The following is a 23,878-nucleotide window of genomic DNA, read 5'->3' on the forward strand; positions in this document are numbered from 1 at the left end:
CAACAGATCATGATACAATCATTTCTTCCTATTGTACCAATTATTCTCCTTACTTTCTTGATGTTTTGGTTGTGAACCTTAGCCTTTAACAGCCGAGTTATCTCTCTGTCCCTCTCCTTTCTTTCTTAATAGTATCATTTGAAAAATAAAAGCTCAAAATTTTGATGGAGTTCATTATATTTAGTTTTGTCTTTTGCCGTCATACCCTATATCATAAATGTTTACCCTGTATTTTCTTCTCAGAGTTCTTATAGTTAGGCCTCTGATCTTTCTGCCTTAATTTTGAATGTGAGGTGAGGGTCTAGCTTCATTCTCTCACATAAGAATGCATGACTGCCCCTGTATCATTCACTTGTGAGTTTAAAATTGATGCCCTGAGTTCAGCCTGGCCTCAAACTCCTAATCTTCCTGCCTCCATTTCTCGAGGGCTGTGATTATAGGCACACACCACCACAGTGAGTTGACTCTAAATTTGTGCTTCTTGAAGGAAGCAGTGTGACACATTCCTTAATCCCAGCACTTAGGAGGCAGATGTCTGTGAGTTGAGGCCAGTTTGGTCTACATAGTAAGTTCCAATTCAGCCAGTCCTACACAGTGAGCCTGTCTCAAAAAGCAAATAAATAAACGCAGTATGGTGGTGTACGCCTTTAATCCCATCACTCAGGAGGCAGATCTCTATTAGGTCAAAGCCAGCCTTGTCTACACAGTGAGTTCCAGACTAGCCAAAGCTACATAGAAAGATCCTTGTGTCAAGAAATCTCCGATAAAATAAAACAATGTACTTCTGTTAAATTTATTTAGATTTTTAGATAGTTTTAAAATTTGTAAGTTTATTTAGATATTTTATTCTTACTATTGCTATAAATGGATTCTTTAGGGTTTTTTTGACTATTCATTACAAGAAATACAACTAATTTTTCTATACTGATCTTATCACAAACTTCTTTATTGGTTCTAGTGGCTGTAAAAATAGAATACGTAGAGTAAGATCATGTTATTTGCAAACAAATAACTCTTCCTTTTCCTTTCTGTAGGGAAAAAGGACAACTGGGGCAGGAAACCTACCAATCACTGTGCACCCTGACTCTGAACCCAGAGTCAGAGAAAGAAACACACCCTGTATTTGAGACCTGGGCCAGAGAGAAAAACATCTTTATCCCTGAACCCAGGACTAAAAACATGTTCCCTGGCTCTGAAACTCGTGTCAGAGAAACACACTTTGTCACTAGAATCAGAGCCAGTAAAAGAAATGTGCCATGGTTCTAAGATTGGAGTAAAAAAGCTAAAAAGGACCAATGAAATAAACAGTTTGGCCATGAAGTCAGAGCCATCTCTGCCCCTAACCAACTAAACTGACCAATCCCTGAGCAGGGAAAAACTAACCAATCCCCTGTCTCCCTGGGAAAACTCCACCCCTAAAAAGCCCTATATAAGCCTCTTCACTGCTTCAGTTAGGAGAAGCCATTAATCCCTCCCTGGCAGAGGCAGAAAATCTCCTGGACTCCTCCTTCCCAAATAAACCTCTTTCTCAAGAGTCCTGGGCGATGACCTTCATTCAGTGGCACAAAGCAGAACCTGGCTGGGAAGGCCCTTAGGGGACTGAATTGAAAAACCTTGCTGATATGCTCCCCAGGGGGCTTCAACAAGGTAGGGCAGGACAGAAGAACCTTGCTGGGAAGCTCCTTAAGAGGACAGAGCAAGGCCAGCTGAGGAAAAGTAACAACTTTTTGCCAGAGCTGGATGAGATTGCTATATTTCAGCAGGGGGCTTTGCTTTAGCAGAGTATTAGCAGAAGAAACATCTTGGGCTGAAGAAGCAGATAGCTCTGCTAGGACGCTCCCCTAAGGGAACGGAGCAGAACTCAGCTGTAGCGGCTCTCCAGAAGAGCAGGATCCCTATATCCTGCGGGGAGACCATCCCCACTGCACCCCAGCTTCAGGTAGCCGGGCTTCTGGATAGTCAGGACACCTTTCCTCTAGGGTTGAGCTGTCCTATTGCAGCTTCAGTCTCTAGAGCTGTCCTATTGCAGCTCAGCTCTAAGTATATCCTGGCTTTCCCATGTCAGGATATCCCAACACCACTACTGTACCACATGCCCTTACACTTTCTAGTTTATTTTATTTTATAGCATTGCCTAAGTGCCCTGTCTGGAACCAAGTCCAATGCTAAGAAGACATTTTATCTTGCGGCTGACCTTGGCAGGAAAGTAGCCAGTTGTAGACCATCAGGGATGCTGTTAGCTGTGGGTAGTCTGCAGGTGCCTGTTATTTCGACCCACTGTTTGAGGTTTTGCTCTGTGGTCACTTGGATCCACATAAAACAGTAGGTAACAACGGGATTGTGTGCAATGGGGCTGCTCACATCATGGTGGTCAGGAAGCAGGTGGTGGCACTGGAACTTCCTCTATATTCTTCAAGGATATACCCTCAGTGGCCTTACTCCTTTCTATGAGACCCTACCATCTCCCATCAGTGCTGTAGGCTTCAGTACATCAGTATACAGGCCTCTGGAGACCTTTAAGATTTAAAAGGAACAGGAGAATACTTTCCTACAATATTACATGGTTTCACTTGTTTCCTAACTGGGCAGAGATAGCCAATCAACCACACAAACGAACAGTGTTTCCTGAGCACCTACTCAGCACTGTGGTAGACACTAAGACATGGCTTCTGCTCTAAAAAGTGGCATCCACTTGAGGAGACCAAATGAACGTGACACCACCAGGAAAGTGTCCCTGTGTTAGGTCCTCTACAAGACCCACTGGACACCTTTCCTGTCAAAGAGAAAAGATGTAACTGTGCCCCGCAGCTTACATTCTAACTGCAGGAAGCCAGGGGACACGAAAGTGTTCAGAGAAAAGCAACAAGGAAAACCAGGGTGCACAACCGACATTGCCACTGGTCTTCTCCTTGCCACAGATGAGTGGACAGTCAGACAGGCAGCAGTGCTGGGTGTGAAGACAGTAGCAGGCCACCGCGAACTCAGGCCTGTTCAGACATTGCTACTGGAAACCAGAGGTTTCTTGTTTTTAACAAATTCGAGGAAAGGATAGTAAAAATAACAAAGGCCTCAAGCACTAGGAATTATGTTCAAGATGGTAGAAGGAAGGCAGCAGCTCATCTGTGAAAAACCAGTGAGGTAGCAAATGGCAGGGGGTGCCTGTCAACAGGGGGTGAGCAGTGGCAGCGGTGTCAGGGCTGGGGAATACAAGGTGGGAATGAAGGTGACAGCATGCACCAATGTGGTCCCACCAGGCCCCTGCTGTGCTGCTAGGGAACCCCAGCTCCACTGACACTAGCCCAGGAGCAGAGGGACTGGAGTGGCAGACCTTGTGGGCAGGGAGGACAGTTCAGAGACTATGGCACTAGCAGAAATGAGAAAGAAAAGGACACCTGACTGCGGCAGGGGGCTGAAAAGGGCCTATTTAAGAGAAATATGAAATTTTGAACACCAGGAGGAGGCAAACAAGGTTTGAAATCCACTGGGAAGGACTCTCTGTCTTCGGATGAAATTCTAGCAGGCTACACAAATAACATACTTGTTCTCACTGCGGTTAGACTTTTGCACCCTGCTTTATAAGCTGGAATTTACAGAGGTTATGGCTAGGGCAGATAATCATGCAGGCAGAAATTAGGAAACTGAGCTACCAATGTGCATTGTTTAGCCATTCAGGGAAAGGCATCCTGAAATGAATGACGATTGCAGACCAGGGCACCTTCAGCTTCTGTTGAGCATACATTGAAACCATTTCACAAACGACATAGGATTGCCTGAAATACTAAAAGCAAAGAAGCCTAGTTGAGCCAAGCCCCTCTTTTTTCCCTGCCTAAGCAAATTCATGAAACAAAAGACTTTAAAAGCAAAGCCCTTCTTTGGGTAGGCAGCGCAGGACATGTTTAAAGGGGGCAGTAATTGCGTATTGATCACCATTTAGGCAAGCTGCATGGAGGTGAACTTTGGAATATTCATTGGGCTCCAGTTCAGGCTTTTAGCAATCAATAGCTGTTTGGCCTGACTTTCTTGGGTTGACTTTATTTGAAATATTTATTCTACTGGAGGACAAGTAGTTTATCTTAGTCTTGTCTGGGTTCATTGGGTTGTCGATCAAGCCAAGCCCAATGTGAACACCAGCGCCTACAACCTGGGTGCCTATGGTCAATGGCTGGGTCGTCTGCTCCTATCTGCTCACGTGTGCCTCAGATGCTGCAGCAGTGTCTCCTGCTATAGTTTTAATTAGCTCACTCTTTATCATACTCAAACACTTCTGTAGTGAACACAGATTCCGAATATGATTTCCTTTGCTCATTTTTTCTTTACTCAAATATTTATGAAACACCTAACAGGTGCCAGACACCTAGTCAAGAATGCAGAGACAAAGCTCAGCTCATGGCTTCTGAGGAGTTTGGTCCACATGGAATGAAAACAAGCAGGCAGGGAAAAGGGAGGCCTGAGGAAGGCTGAGACCCACAGCAGAGGTATAGACAAAGAAGGGGAGTGCAGCGTGGAGGCCTGGCCAGGGAACAGAAGCTGGAACTGTTTCCCAGACAGGTAAAGAGGGAGCAAAAGGGAACAAAACACATTCAGGGGCAAGAGCAGGTGCACACCAGGGAAAGGGTGCCTGTGTGCCTTGGGAGGTAGTATGGCTCAGTCACAGTGGACAGATGGTGGATAGGGCAGGAGAAAGGAGACTAGCAGGGGCAGAGGAAATGGAGTGGTGGTTTGCATAAAAATTGCCCCACAGGTTCATATACTGGAGTGCTTAGTCAGCAGGGAAAGGCATTATTTGAAAGGATTAGAAGGATTAGGAGGTGTGGCCTTGTTGGAGGAAATGTGTCAACAGAGGTAGGCTTTGAGGTTTCAAAAGCCCACGCCAAGACCAGTTCTGCACTCTCTCTTGACCTGTGGATCAGGACACCACTGCTCCAGGACCATGAGTGGTGCCATGTTCCCTGCCATGATGATAAAGGACTAAACCTCTAAAGCTGTGAGCAAAACTTCAATTAATTTACTTTTAAATAAGAGTTGCCCTTGAGGCAGGAGAGACGGCTCAGTGGTTAAGAACACTGGCTGTTCTTCCAGAGGACCCAGGTTCAATTCCCACCACCCACACGGCAGCAGACAACTTTCTGTAACTCTAGTTCCAGGGGATCAGACACCCTCATACAGAGGATATACAGGCAAAACACCAGTGTAAATTAAGTAAATAAACCTTTTTTAAAAAGTTAAGTTGTCTTGGTCATGGTATCTCTTCACAGCGATAGAACAGTGACTAAGACACAGGACAAAAGAGCAGAAGGCAGGGATGGAAAGGGCCAAGAGTTCTGGTTAAACCTGAGGTGCCTCTGGGACAGGGCAGTGATGTTCAGCTAGGACTTAATGGGTCTAAAATTCATAAATGAGGGGAAATCTGAGAGAATTATTACATCTACAGGCTATAACTGAATCTCCCGGGAGAGACTACCCTGACAGCCTTTTAAAGGTAGAGAGGAACAGCAGAACACAGAAGAAAATATATTTAATGACAGGACAAAGAGGTAAAGTCCTTTTACTAGAATTCTGGCTAACTGAGATTAACTAAAGAGGTGATTAGGATTCTTTAAGATACTGGTAATGCTGGGCAGTGGTGGCACACGCCTTTAATCCCAGCACTTGGGAGGCAGAGGCAGGTGGATCTTTGTAAGTTTGAGGCCAGCCTGGTCTACAAGAGCTAGTTCCAGGATAGGCACCAAAGCTACAGAGAAACCTTGTCTCAAAAAAACCCCAAAAAACAAAATAAAACAAACAAACAAACAAAAAAAACCCAACAACAATAAAAAAGATACTGGTAACCATGAGCACATCCTGGCAGGAAATCTGGCTAATCCTGGGCAAGATAGCAATAGCTCATACACAGAAGAGAAAATTGCCTGAGTCTGTGAGGCAGGAAGCAGAAGGAAGCAACTAGAAAGCCACAGTCACTTTCAAAGGCACACCTCTAACGACCTAAGAACTTCCCAACAGACTCCACTGTCTCTAAGCAGCACCCCCAGGACCAAAACTATCACCTGTGGATCTTTGGTGAACACTCATCCATATCATTATCAATGACCAGTGGTTTCAGGCTATTAATACAATATCCTTAAACACTGTCCACAGTTAATTCACATGAGCCCATGAGTCAACATATAATTGCTAAAACACATTTCTTCCCAGCAGATCCTAGGTATGGCCACATGACTCTCCACAGTCAGTAAGATATGGGCATAACATATGCATCCTCAGAAGAGACACTGAAAGATGAACTCTATCTCGTAGGTTTTCCTTCGCCTTGTGAATGACGCCTTGTGAATGGCATGTGCTATCAAGCTCTGCCCTTTCAGCCCAAGACCCAAAATAAATAAGGCAGACAGCAGAATTTCCAGTAGCCAGTTAAAGTGGCACTAGGTGTGAAAAGCCTCTGTTGGAAGATCTGGGGTTACTACTATACCAAACCTGATTGATGAATGACAAATACTGTCTTGGGAGGATGGTATTGTCCCCCATAGGTTAAGTGGTGTGGGTGACACAGCAGAGTTGCTCAATATAAAACAATACTTTAAAGAGTTGTGCTGTACATACGTGGATCTAATCTACATGGGAAGCGGAAAAAGACAAGATCTGAGTAAACTGGAAGCATGGGGGTCATGGAAGAGGGTAGAAGGGGTAGGGAAAGGAAGGGAGGTAGAAAAAAATATATAGTTCAATAAAAACATTTTTTAAAAAGAGCTATGTTGTATTACTATCTATCAGCAACAAATTGTAATTAAAAGTATAATATGCTGGGCTTACACTGTGAGTTAAAATGGAGGAACAAGAACTGGATTTTTATGTCCCCTCCCTTCCTAAAGCAAGTGTGGGGCAACAGGGAAATACACAGAGCAGTGATGAACAGAACAGTTCCTAGACCTGAAACAAGGCAGGACATGCAGGAAGCCTGTCTGCAGGAGATTCCAGGACTCACGGCAGTGGGGATTCGGAGCTGTGAATCTGCAGAAACTGGTGCTGTTAGAGCTCACAGCTCAGGGAACCAGAATTCTGGGCAGGTACCTCAGAGCGCCCTTCGGGTCCTCCATGACATCAGTACACCAACCAGGGCTGAGAAAGCAGCTGCCTGACAGGGAAGGGCAAACAATTCCTAGAGCTCAGAGGGCACGGCCAGCAGCTTGTAGTAAGGCATTCAGAGCACTAGGAGGCCCCACTCTAGAAACAAAACCAAACCCACTGCAGTCTACCAGGCTGGTCAGTCATGTCCAGGAGATTTAAAAAGAACCCCTAAAAGGGCCTAAAGAGGCTGAAGAGATGGCTAGTTGGTAACTAACATTCCTGCTGCACAGTCATGAAGACCTGAGTTCAGATCCCAGAACTCACAGAAAGTGAGACACTCTGGTGCATGCCTGCAGTCCCCAGCACTGGTGAGTGAAGTGGGGACCGAAACAGGCAGATCCCTGAAGCTCACTGACCAGCAGGTCTAGCCAGTCCCAGGAGCATCAGCAGAAGCTGAGAGACTCTGTCTCAAAAAAAATGAAGGTAGAGGAATGGAGAGATGGTTCAGGGATAGAGGGGCTTGCTGTGCAGGCCCGACAACCCCGAGTTCATCCCCTGTACTCATGCAGAGGTGGAAGGGGAGAACCAATACCACAGAGTTATCCTCCAACCTCTACATACATTCCCTGCCACCCACCATCATATATACACATTAATAATATATTGAAAGAATTTTAAAAAAAAACACAACACTAGCTGGGTGGTGGCAGCACATGCCTTTAATCCCAGAACTCAGGAGGCAGAGGCTGGTGGATCTCTGTGAGTTCAAGTCTAGCCTGGTCTATAAAGTGAGTTCCAGGACAGTCAGGGCTGTTAAATCGAGAAACCCTGTGTTGAAAAAAAATGAAAACAACAGAAAATGACACCTGACATCAATCTCTGGCCTCTTCATGCATGAGATTCTGTCTCACACATGCTAACACCTACACCAACTAGAACATCCACCATATCACATACATATAAAAGAGGGGAGAGACGATCTGCTTCAAGAGTATTATATTATGAGGTATGGCTCAGGGGTAGACTGCTGGCTCTGGGTGTATGCGGTCTTGAGCTCAATCCTCAGCATCACAAGTAAGTAAATAAACAAACCAAAACTAACAAAGAAACCCAGACAACAAGGTAAAATTTACAATACCTGATATTCAAGGAATACCACCATAAAATATCACCTAAAATACCACATGACAGAATTGGAAGCTCCGATCATGACGTCTGCTAATGTGAAGGGGAGAGAACCATAGTGTATTGGACTAGCCAAAGCTGAACTGAGGGACACGCCGTGCCTGATAAAAGGAGATGATTGCAGAATGCACGCTATAGAAGAAGCCCAAACAGAACTGCCAAAGTATTCAGAATACAACATGGGAAGAAAAGCACAGATGAGACCATCACCAAGGAACTACAGAGGACAATTATGAACAGCAGAATGCACATGCAATTGTGTTTTTAGTACTTAATTGCATGATACTTTATTATTACATGTGATTATAGAATATAGTCATAATCATGTATGTGGAATTATAGCCCCTGAAAAACAGATGGGGGTGTGTAGCAATTTTTTTTTTAAACTCTCATGGCCAAAGTAATTGTACACTTTGTTTTGGAGACTGGCTCTTACTATTCACCATGTAATCTCAAAGTTGTGATCCTCCTTGTCTCGCTCATGAAGAGCATAAGCAATGGCAAACATGTACATGCCCCTGCTCCCCCCAGAACCAATCATCAGGATAGTCCCTAGCGTTGCAATAAAACACCAGCTATATCCTCTACCCCCATCCACATCTCCCATGGATCCCATAGACCATGCCCCTATGGCCTCTCCTCCCCACCTGGTCTTTGTACCCCAGCCCTCAACTGGAGCGGACACCCCTTGCTCAACCACAGGCCCTGACTGCCAGATGACCAGGTAGGTTGCTTGTGAACCTTTTCCACTCTCTCTCTTCCCCTAGAGCCAATCCTCAGAGTCACTCCTAGTGCTGCAACAGGTCATCTCCCCAGACCTCCCCTTCCCTGGCCTCCAACACCAACAAGCATTTCCCACGAATACACCAGCCAAGTGGACAAGCAATACAGGCTACACAGAGCCAACAGTCTCTGAAAGTCCAGAGAGGGGACGAAACACCCACCCAACAAAGACAAACCCAGAAATTGGCACCTAGACCTAAATCACCTCAAACCAAGATACCCAGACGCCAGCGTTATGAACATAATCAAGAACAGCCAAGGCAATAAATCTATCACCACCAGAGCCCAGCTACCCTACCACAGCAGGCCCTGAAAATTCTAACATAGCTGAAGCACAAGAAAAATACCTTAAAACCAATTATATATGAAGATGATAGAGGTCCTAAAAGAGGAAATGACTAAATTAAGAAATTCAGGAAAATACAAGCAAATAATTGGAGGAAATGAATAAGTCCCTTAAAGAAAGCCAAGAACCAACAATCAGTTGGAGGAAATGAACAAAACCACTCAAGACCTGAAACTGGAAATAGAAACAATAAGGAAAATACAAATCAAAGTAATTATGAAAATGAAAAATCTAGGTAAGTGAACAGGAACTACAGAGGTAAGCTTTGCCAACAGAAAACAAGAGATGGAAGAGTGAATCTCAGGCACTGAAGATACAAGAGAAGAAATGGATATATCGGCCAAAGAAAACATTAAATCTAAAAAATTACTGACACAAAACTTCCAGAAAATCTGGGACACAATGAAAAGAACAAACTTAAGAATAATAGTAATAGAAGAAAAAGAATCCTAGATTAAAGCCCCAGAAAATATTTTCAACAAAATCATGGATGAAAACTTTCCTAACCTAAAGAAGATGTCTATCAAGGTACAAGCTTACAGAACACAAGACACTAAACATATGGAACAAAGAAAGAATATTTAAAGGTGCAAAGGAAAAAGACCAAGTAACATATAAGGGCAGACCTATTAGAATTACACCTGACTTCCCCATGGAGACTCTAAAAGCAAGAAAGGCTTGGACTGCAGGGTAAAAGGACCAGTCAAAGAAAAACACCGTGGCCCTGAAACCACAGCCTGCGAAAGAAACACACTTTAGCCCTAAAACCACAATGTGCCCCAGACCAACTAATCAATCTCTCTCTCTCTCTCTCTCTCTCTCTCTCTCTCTCTCTCTCTCTCTCTCTCACACACACACACACACACACACACACACACACACACACACACACACAATCCGTGAACAGGAAATCCAGCCAATCTCTGAGCTTGTCCGAGCTCAGTAATTGAAATCTAACCAATTCCTACCCTGAAAAACTCCACCCCTAAGAAGCCATATATAAGCCCTATGCCTGTGCAGTTGGAAGCTGCCTTTTTCCACCCCGGCAAAAAAGGTCAATCTCCTGGATTCCCCCCTCCCAAAAATTCCTCAAATGACTTTTGGGTGAAGATCTTTCACCAGAGAGTAGTGGAACAGAGAAGTAACAATTTTTACTGCAGCAGGAGCAAAATGCTACATTTTTCCCCTTTAGCAGAGGGAAGCAGAGAAGCAATAGACTTCTCTGCTGGGAAACTCTCTTAGCAGAGTGATGCACATCTGAGCTGTAATGGCTCCTTTAGAAGGAGCAGGATTGCTACATTCCTGCAGGGAAACAGCCCCTATCAGAATACAGCTATAGGTACAGGCTGGCTCCTGACAGTCAGGATACCTTTCCCTTCAGAGCTGTAACACTTACATGGACAGATGTGCCTCACACTCTAAGACCACAGATGCCAGCCTAGATTACTAAAAGTTTAAATCACCATAAATGGAGAAAATAAGATATTCCACAATAAAGTAAAATAAAACAATATCTATCTACAACTCCAGCCTTACAGATGGGGCTAGAAGGAAAACTCTAAATCAAGGAAGCTAACTACAGCCATAAAAACACAGGAGATAATCACACACCAGCAATACCAAAAGAAGGGAAACCCACCACCAAAAATAACAGGTCATTGGTCACTGATATCTCTCAATATCAATGATCTCAATTCCCCAATAAAAAAGACATAAACTAGCAGAATGGATGCAAAAACAGGATCCATCCAACTGCTGAATACAAGAAACACATCTTAACATCAATAGACATTACCTCAGGGTTAAGAGTTGGAAAAAGAAGACAGGCAGTGGTGGTGCCTGCCTTTAATCCCAGCACTCGGGAGGCAGAGGCAGGAGGATCTCTGTGAGTTCGAGGCCAGCCTGGTCTACAAGAGCTAGTTCCAGGACAGGACCCAAAGCTATAGAGAAACACTGTCTCAAAAAACTAAAAACCAAAACCAAACCAAACCAAACCAAACCAAACCAAAAACAAATAAAAAACAAACTCTTTGTCGGAAAATGATATTCCAAGCAAATGGCTCTGAGAAACAAGCTGGTGCAGTCAGTTTAAGGGAAAGGACACTACATACACATCAAAGAAAAATCCACTAAGATGACATTTTAATTCTTAACATCTATGCTCTAAACACAAGGGCACCTATGTTTGTAAAAGAAACACTGCTACAGCTTAAATCACACATTGACCCTCACCCTCACACACCAATAGTGGGAGACTTCAATACTCCACTTTCACCAATGCACAGCTCATCCGACAAAAATTAAACAAGAGAAATGCTAGAGCTAATAGATGCTATAAACCAAATGAACCTAACTGATATTTATAGAACATTCCACTCCAAAACAAAAGAATATACCTTCTTCTCAGCACTTCATGGAACTTTATCTAAAACTGCCTACAAATTTGGAACACAAAGCAAGTCTCAAGAAAACTGAAATAACTCCCTGCACCCTATCAGACCACTACGGATTAAAGCTGGATAGCAACAAGAGAAACAACAGAAAGCTTACAAACTTACGGAAACTCAACAGCTCTACTGAATGAAAAATGGGTCAAGACAGAAATAAAGAATTAAAAACTTTCTAAAATTCAATGAAAATGAATACACAAAATACCCAAGCTTACGGGACACAAGCGGTGCTAAGAGGAAAGTTCATGGCACTAAGGGCCTACAAAAAAAAAAAAAAAAAAAACCAAAAAACAGGAGTGTGTGCTTCGTGGTCCAGCTCTGACCGGTGGCCTTAGGCGTCCGCTCTTACTGGGGTCGTCGGGTCTAATCCCTGTCTTTCCGAATGCAGGTGGCAGCGCCGCCAGGATGCAGATTTTCGTGAAGACACTTACGGGGAAAACCATCACCCTCGAGGTTGAATCCTCGGATACTATAGAAAATGTCAAGGCCAAGATCCAGGATAAGGAAGGAATTCCTCCTGATCAGGAGAGGCTGATCTTCGCTGGCAAGCAGCTGGAAGATGGCCGTACTTTGTCTGACTACAACATCCAAAAGGAGTCCACCCTTCATCTGGTGTTGAGACTTCGTGGTGGTGCTAAGAAAAGGAAGAAGAAGTCTTACACCACTCCCAAGAAGAACAAACATAAGAGAAAGAAGGTGAAGCTGGCTGTACTGAAGTACTATAAGGTGGATGAAGATGGCAAAATTAGTCGTCTTCGTCGAGAGTGTCCTTCGGATGAATGTGGTGCTGGAGTTTTCATGGATAGCCACTTTGACAGACATTACTGTGGCAAGTGCTGTCTGACTTACTGCTTCAACAAGCCAGAAGACAAGTAAGTATGTATGAATAAATAAAAAGACAGGAATTGAAAAAAAAAACCAAAAAACAAAACAACAACAACAACAAACTGGAGAGATATACTACGAGCAAACTTAACAACACACCTGAAAGTTCTACAACAAAAAGAGGTAAGCACACTCAAGAGGAGTAGACAGCAGGAAATAATCAAACTGAGGGTTGAAATCAATTAAAAAAAACAAACAAAAAGACAAAGAATCAGTAAAACAAAGAGTTGGTTCTTTGAGAAAAATTAACAAGATAGACAAACCCTTATCCAAACTAACCAAAAGACGAAGAGAAAATATGTCAATTAATTAAATCAGAAACAAAAAGGGAGACATAATATTAGACATTATGGGAATTCAAAGAATTATTAGGCCATACTTTAAAAACTTATACTCCACAAAATTGGAAAATCTAAAAGAAAAGAATAATTTTCTTGATAGGCACCACTTAAATTAAAGATCAGATAAACAATTTAAGTAGACCTATAACCCAGAGAGATATAATAGAAGCAGTCATTAAAAGTCTCCTAACCAAAAAAAGCCCCCAGGGCCAGATGGTTTGAGTGCAGAATTCCACCAAACTTTCAAAGAAGAGTAAGACCAATACTTCTCAAATGATTCCACAATGCAGAAACAGAAGAAACATTGTTCAATTCATTTTATGAAGCCACAGTTATCCTGATAGCCAAATCACAGAAAGACTCAGCAAAGACAATTACAGACCAATTTCCGTTATGAACAAAGATGCAAAAATATTAACACACTCGCAAACTGGATCCAAGAACACATCAAAAAAAAATCATTCACCACAATTATGTACACTTCATCCCAGAGATGAAGGGATATATGAAAATCAGTCATTGTAATCTACCATATAAATAAATTGAAAGAAAAAAGCCACACGATCATTTTATTAGATGCAGAAAAAGCCTTAGACAAAATACAACACTTCTTCATGATAAAAGTCCTGGAGAGATTAGGGATACAAGGGACTTACCTAAACATAATAAAGGTAATTTCTAGACAGTATCAAATTAAATGGAAAGAAACTCAAAGCAATTCCACTAAAATCATGAACAAGGCAAGTTTGCCCACTCCATATCTATTTAATATAGTACTTGAAATTTTAGCTAGAGCTATAGGACTACTGAAGGGGACCAAGGGGATACAGATTGGAAAGGAAGAAGGCAAAGTATTGCTATTTGAAGATGGTATGATAGTGTACATAAAGGGACCCCAAAAACTCCACTAGGGAACTCCTACAGCTGATAAAGACCTTCATCGATATAAGACATCAGGCTGAATACAAGATTAACTTTAAAAAATCAGTAGCCCTCCTATATTACAAATGACAAATGGACTGAGAACGAAATCAGAACAACACCCTTCACAATAGCCTCAAATAATATAAAAAATATCTTGGGGTAACTCTAATCAAGCAAGTGAAAGACTTGTATGATAAAAACTTCAATCTTTGAAGAAATTGAAGATACCAGAAGATGGAAAGATCGCCTATGCTCATGGCTCAGTAGGAATAACATAGTAAAAATCGACATCCCACCAAAAGCAATCTGCAGATTCATCGCAATCCCCATCAAAATTTCAATGTAATTCTCTACAGTCCTTGAAAGGACAATTCTCAATTTCATATGGGGGGAAAATCAACAGGATACCTAAAAAAATCCTGAACAATAAAAGAACTGTTGGAGGTCACACCATCCCTGGTTTCAAGTTGTGCTGCAGTTGTATTTCAAGTATTTAGTAATAAAACCACATGGCATTGGCATAAAAACAGACATGTTCATCAATAGAACTGAATAGAAGACCTATAGACAACTGGGTTTTGAAAAAGAAGTCACAAAGAGACAATGGAAAAACTAAAGTATCACCAACAAAGCTGGTCAAACTGGATGTCTACAAGAAGAAGAATGTAAAAAGATCCAAGTGGATCAAAGACTGCAACATTAAAACTGACACACTGAGCCTGATGGAGGAGAAAGTAGGAAATAGCCTTAAATGCACAGGCACGGGAATCTACTGCCTGAACAGAACACCAATAGCGTAGACACAAGAGTGACAATTAATAAGTGGGACATCATGAAACTGAAAAGCTTCTCTCAAAGGACCCATTAGTAGGACAAAGGGTCAGACTACAGAATGGGAAAAGAATTTTACCAACTCCACATCCAATATATATAAAGAACTGAAGAAACTAGATATCAAAAAACCAAATAATCCAATTTTAAAATGGGGTACAGCTCTAAATAGAGAATTCTCAATAGAGGAATCTCAAATGGCTGAGAAACTCTTAAAGAAAGTTCAATATTCTTAGCCATCAGGGAATCCAAATAAAAACTACGCTGAGAGGCCATCTTACACCTAACAGAATGGCTAAGATCAAAAACACAAGTGACTGCTTGTGCCGGCAAGGATGTTTAACAAGGGAACACACTTCCATTGCTGAAGGAGTAGAAACTGTATAGCCACTATGGAAATCACTATGGTGTTTCCTCAGAATATTGGGAATTGATCTACCTCATGATCCATCTATACCACTCTTGTGCACCCACCCAAAGGACACTCCATCCAAGGCAGATGTCCCACAGTCCTATCCCAACCTAGATGTTCCACAATCAGAGACTGGATAAAGAAAATGTGGTACATTTACACAATGGAGTATTACTCAGCTGTTTAAAACAATGACATCATGAAATCTGCAGGCAAAATGGATGCCAACTAGTAAGATAACCTACACCCAGAAAGACAAATATGGTACACACTCACTTATGAGTGTATATTAGCTGTTGAATAAATGATAATCAAACTGCAACCCACAGACCCAGAGAGGCTAAATAAATAACAAGGAGGACCCTAGAGGGAGGATGCATGGATCTCCCAGGGAAGGGGAAATAAAAGAGATTTTGCAGGTGGGCTGGGGGCAGGTGAAGACAAGAACAGGAGGGATCAGATGTGTGTGTGTGTGTGTGTGTGTGTGTGTGTGTGTGTGCGTGCTGTGTGTATGGCATGGAGGGAGAGTGCAGGGAGAAACAGACGGAACTGGAGAGTATTTGGGGGCTTTGTGGAAACCTGGTGCAGTAATGGGAGCAGATGCAGAGACTAGCCAGACATTATTTGGGGAGAAGAGTCTAAATTGGAGGTTTCCAATGGGTCCCTTCCTCTGAAGCTTGGGAAGCCCACAGAAGAAGGGGAGGAAAGACTGTAGGAGTCAGAGGGGATGGAGGACACTAGGAGAACACGGCCCCCTGGATCAACTAAGCAGGGCTCATCTGGGCTCACAGAGACTGAAGTGGCAGGCAAGAGGTCTGGGCTAGGTTCTCTGCATATGCTCTAGCTGTTAGCCTGGTATCTTTATGGGATACCTAACAGTAGGAGTGGGTGTGTCTCTGACTCTTGCGTTTAGAACTCTCTTCCTTCTCTTGGGCTGCCTTGTCCAGTCTCGAGATGAGGGTTTTGGACTTGTCTTATTGTCTCCTGTTTTGTTGTGTTTGGCTGTTATCTTTTCAAAGCATGTTCTTTTTTTGAAGGGAAACGAGAGGGGGTATATCTTGGGGAGAGGGTAGCCGGGAAGAGTGGAGGGAGGGGAAACTGAGGTCAGGATGTATTGTATGAGAGAAGAATCTATCCGCAATAAAAAAATGTAATATATATAAATTATATATACACATTTATATATAATAGAAATATATTTAATAGAAAAGGTCACTTTTCTATTAAAAACTATTTTAAAAGATAACTGATCATTAAAATAACAAGAAGACACTCTGCAGTGGATTTCCATCAAAATCTGATAACAAATATTACTGCTGCAGCAGGAAGGCCAGAGAGAGAAGTGTTCCTATGGGCTCCACAACATAGTAGGGAGGGGTACTCCTAGGGGGTATATCCTACTGTAGGATGCTGTCTTGTTGGATTTAGAGTTTCATGTCCTCACCCTCATTTAACCATAGACTGAAGAAGGATGATTAAAAGAAATCCCACACTAGCTCAGAATTGAGTACGATAGAGGGTTATTTATTTAGGGGTAGATTCACAGATCACAGTCCTCTGCTGGACCAGGGAACAGCAACTGAATCTCACAGTTGGAAAAGAGACTAGATGAGGCTTTACAATAGTGTAAGATGCCACACCCAAGAGGGCGGGTAACTTAAAGGCTACTGGAGATAGGAATTTCTACAGCAATAGATGCCCCTTTTAGGCTCTGTCTCTAAATCCAGTTACCTGGGGGTATTAGTGCTTCAGCATGTAAGTTTGGAGGGAGAAAGAGGCAAGGCAACAGACAGCAAACAACTTATTTTAGAACAGATGGTAAAAGACACTTGATGCTAACACTAATTAAAGGGGATGTTGTGGTGGTTACAGTACTAGGAATCAAGTTTCAGATCAAAGAACAATCCTAGGGATTAAAAAAAAGGAATTTCTTCAGAAAAAAAGCCCAGTTACTCAAACAAACATGTACTCTGAAATGTTTTTAACTTGTTGTTGTTGTTGTTGTTGTTGTTGTGGGATAGGGCTTCTCTGTGTAGTCCTGGCTGTCCTGGAACTCACTCTTATGGACCAGGCTGGCATCAGAATCCAAATTCAGCGATTCATCTACCTCTGCCCTACAAGTGTTGGGATTAAACATGTGCACCACCACACCTGATGTAATCTGAAATGTTTAGGCATCTAAAATAATTTCAGAATGCACAAAGTGAAAGCTTCCAGGGATGAAAGGACAAAGGCCAATATCTGTGATAGCAATCATGGCTTCATTAACATCTCTAGTAACTGACCAAACCAAAACAGAACCTGTAAGCAAAGATACCAACTCTAGCTACACATCATAGCAAAGCATCCTGGCCCAGGCAGCAGAAGGCTCTTCAGTTACACAAGCAGGACTTGGCAGTTTGACTAATCTGGGCCCTAAACAAGGTTTCATAAACCACGGAGGGTTCAGGCCACACACAGTGTGCTCTCTCTCAGACCAAAGTGTAATGGAAGTACAAGTGAGTAAGGATAGGAAGTTGGAAAAGCTCCAAGTTTTTGGGAACTTAACAATACACTTCTAGGAACTTCATGAAAAATGAAATCTTTGGTGTTTTTGAGTTTGGCTATTCTGACAGGTGTAAGATGATATCTCAAAGTTGTTTTGATTTGCATTTCCCTGATCGCTAAGGAGGTTGAGCATGACCTAAAGTGCCTTTTGGCCATTCGAAGTTCATCTGTTGTGAATTCTCTGTTCAGTTCAGTACCCCCATTTTTAATTGGGTTAATTAGAGTTTTAGTGTCTACTTTCTTGAGTTCTTTGTATATTTTGGAGATCAGACCTTTGATGAGGGGTTGGTGAAGATCTTCTCCCAGTCGGAAGGTAGCCTTTTTGTCTTACTGACAGTGTCCTTTGCTTTGCAGAAGCTTCTCAGTTTCAGTAGGTCCCATTTATTCATTGTTTCTCTTATTGTCTGCGCTCTTGGGGTTCTGCTTAGGAAGTGGTCTCCTGTGCCTATATCTTGTAGACTACTTTCCACTTTCTCTTCTATCAGGTTCAAAGTGGTCGGATTAATGTTGATGTCTTTAATCCATTTGGACCTGAGTTTTGTGCATGGTGATAGATATGGATCTATTTTCATTCTTCTACAGGTTGACATCCAGTTATGCCAGCACCATTTGTTAAAGATGCTTTCCTTCTTCTATTGTATACCTTTAGCTCCCTTGTCAAATATCAGGTGTTCATTCGTTGTTGGTGGGAATGCAAACTTGTGCAGCCACTGTGGAAATCAGTGTGGCGATTTCTCAGGAAACTGGGAGTCAACCTCCCTTAGGACCCAGCAATTCCACTCTTGGGAATATACCCAAGAGATGCCCTAACATACTACAAAAGCATTTGTTCAACTATGTTCATAGCAGCACTATTTGTAATAGCCAGAACCTGGATACAACCTAGGTGCCCTTCAATAGAAGAATGGTTAAAAAAAGTGTGGAACATATACACATTAGAGTTTTACTCAGTGGTAAAAAACAATGACATCTTGAATTTTGCATGCAAATGGATGGAAATAGAAAACGCTTTACTGAGTGAGGTAAGCCAGACCCAAAAAGAGGAATATGGTATGTATTCACTCATAAGTGGATTCTAGCCATAATTAAAGGTCTTTGAGCCTATTATTCGTGATCCTAGAGAAGCTAAATAAGAAGGTGAACCTGATGAAAATCATGCAGCTATCCTCCTGGAGATTGGAAACAGACAAGAGTCCCAGGTAACCTCGGGTGCTTGGGGGGGTGGGAGGGTTGTTGGAAGGGGAGAGGGTTAGAGAGAAGGGAGTAGGGGAGGAATGGGGAAAGCTCGGTGGACTGGGATGGGGGGGAGGGAGGAAGGATGGATATGGGATCAGGGAAGAATATATTTCAACTAAGGGAGTCATTTTAGGGTTTACAGGAGACTTGATTATAAATGGGATCCCAGGTCCAAGGAGAGATTCCCAGATTGTTCTCTGGACAGAGGAGAGGGTGCCTGAAACGGCTTTGGCCCATAACCATACTGATGAATATTTTGCTTATCACCATAGACTCTTCATCTGGCGATGGATGGAGATAGAGACAGAGACCCATATCGGAACACTGGACTTAACTCCCTAGGTCCATACGAGAAGCAGAAGGAAAGAGAACGTGAGCAAAGAAGGCAAGATCAGAGAGAACCTTCATCCGAAGATGGATGGCGATACAGACGGAGACCCACATTGGAGCACCGGACTGAGCCCCCCAAGGTCCAAATGAGGAGCAGAAGAACGAAGAAAATGAAAAAGGAAATAAGGACTGCGAGGGATGCTATCGCCCACTGATACAAGGGGACGGATCTAATGAGAGTTTACCAAGGCCAGTTGGACTGGGACTGAACGAGGACGCAATCCAACCAGATTCTCTGAATGTGGCTGGATTCTCTGAATGTGGCTGGCCCGGAGTCTTTCTGAAAAGCCATTGACAACGGCACTGGGACTTGTTTCCTCTGCATATACTGGATTTTGCGGATCCAGTCAGTCTGGACACTCACCTTCTTGGACCTGGAGGGAGGGGGGAGGAACTTGAACTTCCCACAGGGCAGGAACCCCTGACTGTAGGGATGGAGAGGGAGGAGGAGAGGGAGTGGGGGGAGTGGGAGGGTGGTGGGAAGAGGGGCGGAAATGGAAATTTTTATAATTTAATAAAATTACTTTAAAAAAATAAAAAATAAAAATATATTAAATGTTACAAAAAAAATGAAATCAAAATAGTGCTGCAGTTAGAGGGGCTTACAACAGTATACACATTAGCAAACAACAGAGTCCGCCAATGGTCAACCTCCAATTTACCCTGAAAAGTCAAGAACAGCAAATTAGCCCTCCTAAAGTTACCAAAAGGAAAGAAGGATGAAGACCAAAGCAGAAATCACCAAAACAAAATGGCAAAGGGGTGGAGAAAACTGTTAAACAAAAACTGGTTCTTTGAGATCAATAAAATTGATAATCCCCAGCCACACTGCTCAGAAGGACAGACAACACAGAGTCAGCTCCACAAGTCATCAAGCAAGTTCATGACCAGTGAGTGTACAGAGTAAGGGAGGGTGAGAGAAGATTCACACTAAGTAAGTTTGTCAACAGACAAAAGTGACAATGCCTCAAAAGACACAAGGCATTCAATTTACTCAGAAACAGGCCACCGGAACAAAGAAATCATCATCAGAATTAAAGTGTTTTCAAAAGATCACTTTGGAAATGAAAAGAGAAAGGGCAGAACACAAGGCCCGTAGCGCACACCTGCCAGGGGACCACACTGAGGGCGTATAAAGGACTTCTATAGTGGTCATAATTCTTACAGCCACCAAAAGGGCAAAGGATTTGAAGTGAACTGACCAGCAGAGATATGTGGGGTCAAACTGTGCACTCAGACACCCAGAAAACACTGCTCCTCATAAAGAAAAGCTAATTCCAATCGTATGAGACCCCTTTCCCCACCATCTACACACTAGCACAGCTCCACCGAGCTGACCAAATGCCAATGAGAAACCAGGGCTCCTGGAGCTCACACGCTGCCACAGGATTCAAAATGGCATCATTTTGAAGGCAGTCTGGTGGCAACTTAAAAAAACAAGTACACACCAATCACATGACTGAACCACTCAACTTCCCAGTATTGACCCAAGAACAGTGGGAAATATGTCTGCCCCGAAGCCTTGCACATGAATGTTCATTTTAGCTCATTCCTAAGGGCTAAAAACTAGATACAAATGGACATTAATATGTGAGTCAACAAACTATTCGTGTGAAAAAAATACTACTTGGTAGTGAAAAAGGAAGGAACTATCGCTATACAGCAAGGACAAATCTCAAAAAAATAAAACATATTAGGTGAAATTGGTAAGATGCACCGCCACTCCCCACCGAAAGCACATGCCGCATTACTCCATTTAAACTGCGTTCCATAAAATGAAATCTAATATATAATGGCCAGAAAGCAAATCGATCGTTACCTAGAAACAATGAGTCAGAGAGGAGGATTTATGGAGTGCAAGGGCACCAGGAACCACTTGAGTGTGATAAAGAAGGCAGTTGTCATTATAGTGGTGGCAAAGGTGTGAAGGGTGGGTCTACACAAAGCAATGCTCATCAAATAGACACCTTAACTATGCACAATTTACCCCGGACTGAGGAAGAGCTATTAAGTCAGACAGAAGGGCTCAGACAGGTCTGCCACCACTTCCCGGCAGCTAATCTGCTTCTACCACGGCACTCTCCGTCTATGAAGTGGTACAGTCCAGCCTCCAGGGCTGGGGGATAGATTGCTTTGTTCCTGTGAAGCCCTTGCCTGGTTCCAGAGAACAGGTGCAAACTCCTGGGATCCATCTGAGACAGAACACCGATATTTGGCTGGGGGCGGGGACAATACGGCACACAAACAAGTGCACTGTGTGTATATACATCTTAGAACACTGACTATCTTCCGCTCCACAACTGCACAGCTGCCCTCCAGGCCTGTGAGTGCTCTCTTCTGCCTGACCCTGAGAGACGGAGGCTAGAGAAGACTCCAGTTCCTGAAACATAGTGAAGGACGAGAATCAAAATGCAAAGCGGTCCAGACCTTCACATGTTCTTTAAGAACAAAACAACAGGAGAGCAGAGACAAGAGCAGGGAGGAAACACCAGGGTCCAGGCTATCCTCTCTGCCACCTAACTGGCCACGAGCCTTGGTCAGTGGGCCCGCTGAGCTCCACCCTGCAGATGGTGACATCACCCCCTCTGTCACATTCTTGAGTAAGGAAAACCTTACTGAAAAATCTCCGAGCCAAAAGCAACCGAACAAGAAGAGCGACTCCGGGATGACTGTGACTGTGTCGCTCCGCTCCTCTTTCTGCCTTTACAGTTAATAACCACGATGGGCTCGCTGGGTTTCTGCTACACAACCCAGGCTGCACTGAACACATCTCTGGGGAGCACGGTGGTCTCCTCTCTTTCTAACTGGAACAGGGCTTACAACAGAAGTAATAAGCCTCATGTCAACATTTTCAAGGAAACTGACAATGTAATTCCTCCTGTCCCACCGGCTTTGCAGTTCTTAAAGAGCACCAAACTGTTCACACACAAGGACACACTGGAAAAGAGTGCCTGCTGGTAGTGCCAGAAGACGATTTGGAGCACAAGCTAAAATTAACCCAGATCTATTGGATTCTTCTATTTGTAGCAGCCGTCTCACTAGAGAGAGACATCTGTGGGGATGAAGGAGGAAATAGCAGATCCATCTCATTCAGGGCATCTGGGGCAGTTACAGCACCACCCTCCTGTTCTGCCACATTCCAAATGGTATATAATTCTGCAGACTGGCCCCTCTGATTCCATCACATTCGTAATAGTACAATAAGCTGCAACGCCTCTGAATCTTATCTCTCCCTCCCTTTTTAAAAAGTATTTTGAGATAGGGTTTCTCTGTGTAGCCCTGGCTATCCTGGAACTCACTCTATAAACCAGGCTGGCCTCAAACTCAGGGTCTCTGCCTCTCAAGTGCCAGGATTAAAGGCATTCGCCACCACACCCAGTTCTGAATATTTTTTTCCACTATGTAAAATAATACTCGGCTCACATTCCTACCACAATTCTTCTCCTGGCCACTCCACACCTTCTCTGCTCACCAAAGACCACCCCACACCCTCTGCTTACCCAAGGCTACCCCCCACACCCTCTCTGACCACTAAAGGGCTATCCTACATCTTCTGACCACCAAAGGCTATCCTACACCTTCTGACCACCAAAGGCTATCCTACGTCTTCTCTGACCACCAAAGGCTATCCTACACCTTCTGACCACCAAAGGCTATCCTACACCTTCTGACCACCAAAGGCTATCCTACGTCTTCTGCCATTGCTCTCAATTCTTAGACCAAGATGGAGGCCAGGCATGGCACACCTCTGTATTAGAGCCACTTCTCCCTTCCTATGGGTGTCATACTGGGTACTGCCCAGAGCCTCTGCTAACAGCTATGGAACCACACAGGAAATCTGCTTTTTCTTTCTTTCCTTGTGGCTCCTTTAGGATAGAAAGGTTGCCTGCTGCTTCTATCACAGCGTGAGACTCACTCTCAGATATGACCGCAACAATCTTTTCTTCTTTTCCAAAATGTCTTCATTTGTTCTTTGGCAGTGAGAGAAGCGCAAAAACACACAAAAATAGCCGCCCCCGCCCCCCATTCTGTCAAGTACTGTGAACCTCAGACAGCACAGGAATGAAGAAAAGACACCTGACCACTCAACTGGCCCCAGGGTAGTAGGGGGAAGAAGACAAAGGCCTGAGAGGTGAAAATAGGTGGAGCGAGAGCCCAGTCCTATCAACATCTGTTGAAGGCAGCCTTGCACCTGGAGCAGAAAGAAGGCAGGAAATGCCACCCAATCTACAGCCCAGGAGGACTCAAGAGATGAAGGAGGACCAGCTGAGGTTCAAGGACCACAGCGGTCAAAGCTAGTTATAAAGTGCTGGCTTTTATAGGCACAGGCGGAGACTGGATTGGCCCTGCAGTATCACAAACAGCTAACAGGCCATTCTGTGCTCTTCATCTTCTACATGGGGGCAGGGAAAACCTGGGCTAAACACCACTTCTGGGAAGAGGCAGAGCATTTACTCTGCGGTCTTTAAACGAGTTCCTCTCCTCT

At 43.4% G+C, this 23,878-nt stretch overlaps 1 protein-coding gene and 1 pseudogene across 1 annotated transcript in view; one reads left to right on the top strand and one right to left on the bottom strand.

The window, feature by feature from the left end:
• Ctnnbl1 (catenin beta like 1) overlaps positions 1–23,878 on the bottom strand; it is a 167,977-nt gene that overhangs the window by 57,435 nt on the left and 86,664 nt on the right. The gene's annotated exons all lie outside the window — the stretch shown is intronic.
• Positions 12,132–12,746, top strand: LOC148120585 (ubiquitin-ribosomal protein eS31 fusion protein pseudogene; annotated as a pseudogene).

Source organism: Myodes glareolus, chromosome 10 (genome assembly GCF_982192425.1).
Source record: "Myodes glareolus chromosome 10, mMyoGla1.1, whole genome shotgun sequence".
Lineage (NCBI taxonomy): Eukaryota > Metazoa > Chordata > Mammalia > Rodentia > Cricetidae > Myodes > Myodes glareolus.